Source organism: Vespa mandarinia, chromosome 7 (assembly GCF_050613455.1).
Source record: "Vespa mandarinia isolate Hongniang chromosome 7, ASM5061345v1, whole genome shotgun sequence".
Classification (NCBI taxonomy): Eukaryota; Metazoa; Arthropoda; class Insecta; order Hymenoptera; family Vespidae; genus Vespa; species Vespa mandarinia.
In genome coordinates, this window is record NC_140816.1 from 7,325,001 (window position 1) to 7,330,000 (window position 5,000).

A 5,000-nucleotide genomic window follows, 5' to 3' on the forward strand; every position below is an offset into this window, starting at 1 on the left:
ATAATTTATAATTATTATATATTAAATAATTATATAATAATAATAACAATAATAATAATAATAATATTATTATTATTATATATATATATATATAAAGTAATAACAATATTAAATATTACTATTCGATATTCGATTAAGAAGGAAAAGCAAAGAGAATATTAATAATAATAGTAATAATAATAATAATAATAATAATAATAATAATAATAATAATAATAATAATAATAATAAATAATATCAGTAATAACAATAATATAAGAATTATAATACTATACAATAGTAATAATAATAATAATAATAATAATAATAATAATAATAATAATAATAATAATTATAATTGTAACAAAATAATAAGCGGTAATAAGATTTGAGGATTTGGAAGAGGAGTGTAGTGTGAGGTGGAGAAGGAGGAAGGTGGGTGTGAATGGGTAGAAGGGAAAAATAACGAGAGGAAAATATAGAGATAAATTGAAGAAGAACAAAAAGGAAAAGAAGAAAAAGGGAAAAAGAAAAAGAAAAAGAGGAAGAAGAAGAAGAAGAAGAAGAAGAAGAAGACAAAAGGAATCGTACAACAGAGTGTGAACGCTTATATATGTACACATCATACAACATACATATATATACATATATACATATATATATATACGTACACGTGCTATTATCGATATAATCTCCTTCACGATACTTTATTCGAGCAGTGTGTCGGAAGCTTCTTCTACGTTATACGATTAAGGTAAGTGAAAGTTGCCTCAAGGTCGATATAATTAATTCGACATAATTTCTCCTCTTTCTTTTTTTTTTTTTTTTTTTTTTTTTTTTTATCGAAAAAAAAATTTCTTTCTTAATATCTTACCGCCCTCCCCCCTCCCTCCCGCTGACCATTCTCCTCTTCGTTTTCTTTTGTGACAGAATGATATATCGATCATCATTCATGAGAGATCAATTTGATCTTATTCTTCGGATGATCTTTCTTTATCCCGACAATCACTGTACACAGTATTGTCGATAAGTCCAATCGAATTTATATAATTACATATGATTATTTTATTGTATCATCGTACATATAATATACATGCATGCATTAATTGGATTTGATCACATTAATAATATGATATCGAAATCGAAACTTTTAATACAGGGAATTGGATCGAGGATAAATCCCGATGCGAATTTAAAAATTAATTGGGTATAATTTTTCTCGTGAGATTTTTTTAGTTAAACTTTTTTTCTTTGTATTAAAAAAAAAAAAAAAAAAAAAAAAAAAAAAAAAAAAAAAAAAAAAGAGAGAAAAAAAAGAAACAAAAAGAAACGAAATATAAAATTTTCCAGGTGGGCAGTTTTACAATTTGAAAACAAAAAACAAAAAAAAAAAAATAGAAAAAACAAAAAGTCAAATGGAAAAAGAAATATAATTAATTGACATATAAAATCAAGCCCAGTTGATCGATCTAGGAACTTTTGGATTCGATTTAGGAACTTTCGGTTAGTACCGAAATTAAAAAACTTTCCAATATAATTTATTGATGCAAACCGATGGTTTGCATAATTAACGTGACATTGAAAGTGATCCATCATGAAGAACAGGTTACATACATATATACGTACATATATACGTACGTATATACGTATATATGATTTAATTGGCATACAGCGTATGAGACGTATAATTAAGAACTTTTCTTTTTTTTTTTCTTTTTTTTTTCTTTTTTTTTTTCTTTTTATTGTCCCGGCAAAAACAATGCAGCCATACGCAAAAAGGCAGAACGCGTTTTCCCCGCCAGGTTTCACGTGCGCGCGTGTCTCTCTCTCTCTCTCTTTATATATACCTCTCTCTCTCTTTACACATATATATATATATATATATATATATATATATATCTTTTTTCCTGGAGTCCACCTCTTTCGCGTATAATTATCGCTCTCGTTTCGATCGTTCGCGAAAATTTTATCGGTGGAACGATTCAGGGGTTCTCAAACGTTTCCTTTAGCTAAGCAGCGCACGTGGACGCGTGCAGTTGATCCCTTGATTATTTCGGATCTTAAATTTATTTTTCGTCGTAGACAAGTCTGATGATATATGTAAAAAAAAAAGGTTAGGTTGATATCCACTGATTTAGATCGTTCGCTCGCACGAAATCGCGTATGTATGCGCATACAGGTAAGAGAACGCAGACGCATTAATTCAAAGCTTGTTTTAACGAACACTTTACTCTATTATCTTTGCGATCTTCCTTTTGATAACATTTTCTCTCTCTCTCTCTCTCTTTCTCTCTCTCTCTCTCTCTTTATCTATCTATCTATCTTTTTTTTTTATTTTATTATCACGTGTCTACCTATTTTGGCTCTCTCTTTTTTCTTTTTCTTTTCTTTTCTTTTTTCTTTTTATCTTTTCAAGCGTAGAATTAACAACGAATTCCTTAACGATCCCTACTTTCAACGTAAGTATGTAACATACGTACATACGTATGTACACACATACTTTTATCTACCAGAATTATACCGTAGTCGGTCACTTTCACTGGGGAGTTTGTTCGTTCGTTCGTTCGTTCGTTCGTTCGTTCGTTCGTTTGTTCGTTCGTTCGTTCGTTCGTTCGTTCGTTCGTTCGTTCGTTCGTTCGTTCGTTCGTTCGTTCGTTCGTTCGTTCGTTCGTTCGTTCGTTCGTTCGTTCGTTCGTTCGTTCGTCCGTCCGTTCGTTCGTTCGTTCGTTCGTTCGTCCGTCCGTTCGTTCGTTCGTTCGTTCGTTCGTTCGTTCGTTCGTTCGTTCTTTCGTTTCTTTATTTTCTCGCAAGAAGAGAAGGAAGGGGCCCAACAACGAGCAACCTCGAAAATATTCTCCATCGAGTATGGGTCTCACGTTTCACGAGGCCCATAATCCTTCCACGCGCGTCGACGACCTTCGTCTCGTCAGTCTTTGACCCATTAAATGTCGTGACCCGTTCTCCACCCTTGTCGCTTCGTTCTACATGCATTATATCTACTATCTACATATGCTCGACAATAAAAAGGGGTTGTCATTTATGTATACATATATATAAAAAACAAAAAAAGAGAAACAAAAAAAAAATGGAAAATGTTGAGAACCACTGATTTTACTTTTTTCAAAAATACACGTGTCACGATAATAAACGTTCAATTGCGATGCTGGAATAGTATCATTTCTTCTGGAATTTTGTTCGTTATCGGAAGATAGTTGAGGGATAAATCGTATAGATACACGCGCAAAGGGCTCGGATAAAGAAATAACGGATACAAAGACGATCCGAGGAGAAGTCGTTGTTCGGCTCGTAAGCTATGTCGTACCAGAGAGTCATTGTCCGGCTTTTACGTGACGAATTACCCCGGTCCCCTCTACTCCTAGTCGCCCCTGTTCTCTCCCTCTCCGTCGATGTCTCTCCGGACATCGTTGTATCGGCAACTTGGACGCAACGCGCATTTTAAAACCTTTCTAAGAAGACGAAGGAACACGCGCACGCAGAACGTCGTTCGACGTCGAATGGTCCGTAGTGATTTCTATTTTTTCGTTTCTTCCATTATTCCTTTTCGTTCCATCCATTTTGAAAAAAAATAAAAATCTCATAAAATGTCTTGTCTGACGATAACTACGTAAAAAAAGAAAAATTTTTTTTCAAAATGGTACTATGACCTTTTCAACTTTGTCACTCTTCTCGAAATTCAATTTAGATATACTTACATGTGTAAGTATATATATATATATATATATATATATATATATTCTTTCTTTTTTGAATTAAAATTACATCTAAATGAAATGTTGATAGGAAAATTAAGAGAAGAGAATTAGAAATTAGAGATTTAATTTGCCTTTCCTCTTTTTTCTTTTTTCAAGGGAACTCATTTAAAATGTATTAACGTATGACAAATTCGCGGAATCGTGCGAAATGGTGGGCAAATATTTTTCCCGAGAGAAAGAGAGAGAGAGAGAGAGAGAGAGAGAGCGCCTGTGCGCGCGCGCGCGCTCACGCACGCGAAGGGAATAATCCGTATGGGAAATCGTGGCAGATAGCGAAGAAATGCTCTCGACTTTTACAGTTATCGAGTACCTTACTTTACTCCTTTGCATTCTCGACGACGACTCTTACCTCGTGCGCGTGCTTCGATTATTTCTTTCACGTGTCGCACAAAGTAAGTATATGCGCGGACTTTGAGTGACGAATACATATATATATATATATACGTATATATATGTAGATATATATATATATATACACATATATATATGTACATATTTTCGAGTCTAGGTTGCGTCGTTAGATTCGACGTTTGTTTCGATCGAACGGCAGCCATGTCGAATTTGACTCTAAATCAAAATGGCGTCGGCAAGGACCACACGTAAGACTTCCGAACATGGATTTAATTCTTGTGCGTTTTTATTTTTCTTTTTCTTTTTCTTTTTCTTCTTTTCTTTTCTTTTTCCTTCTCTTTTATAGATTTTAAACTATTCCGACTTAATAATCGTTAATGTACGAAAAATATAACGAAGAAAAATGAAAGAAATTCAAGCGAGAGATGAGAGATATGAATCAAAATGGCGACTCTGAATAATGGCTGCCCAATAATCATTAAGATTCTAAAGGTAATTACTCGAATTAAATTTAAAAGTGAATTTTAAAATTATATAAAAGAAAAGGAAAAAAAGGGGGGGTGGAGGAAAGAAAAAATTAAAAAAGAATTCAAACCAAAGTGTGTAATTGAAAAATAGGTTAAAAGTTCAAGTCTTTCTTTTATTTCTCTTTTCCTCTCTGTCTCTCTCTCCTCTCTCTCTCTCCTTTCTCTTTGATTTAATGAATAATTCCTACAGCGATATATTCCCACGTCATCTGGAGTTTTATCGTATAAAAGCGCAAGATCTAAAGTCCACGTGAGGTCTGCCTGCACACGCGAAGGTGTATTAGCTATCGCGCTGCTCTTTCCGTTCGCATTTAAAAAGTTTGCGATCATTTGACGTGCGCGTGGGCAAAATAAAAAGGAAAGACATATA

General features: G+C 33.4%; 1 protein-coding gene across 4 annotated transcripts in view; it reads left to right on the top strand.

Annotated features, from left to right (window-relative positions):
• LOC118443448 (uncharacterized) overlaps nucleotides 1-5,000 on the top strand; it is a 218,783-nt gene that overhangs the window by 36,376 nt on the left and 177,407 nt on the right. For all 4 annotated transcript variants that reach the window (XM_085658451.1, XM_085658453.1, XM_085658452.1 and 1 more), the window contains exon 3: nucleotides 1-733. This exon is cut by the window's left edge and continues 1,712 nt beyond it. The gene's annotated coding sequence lies outside the window, so the exon portion shown is untranslated. The remainder of the gene's footprint in view (nucleotides 734-5,000) is intronic.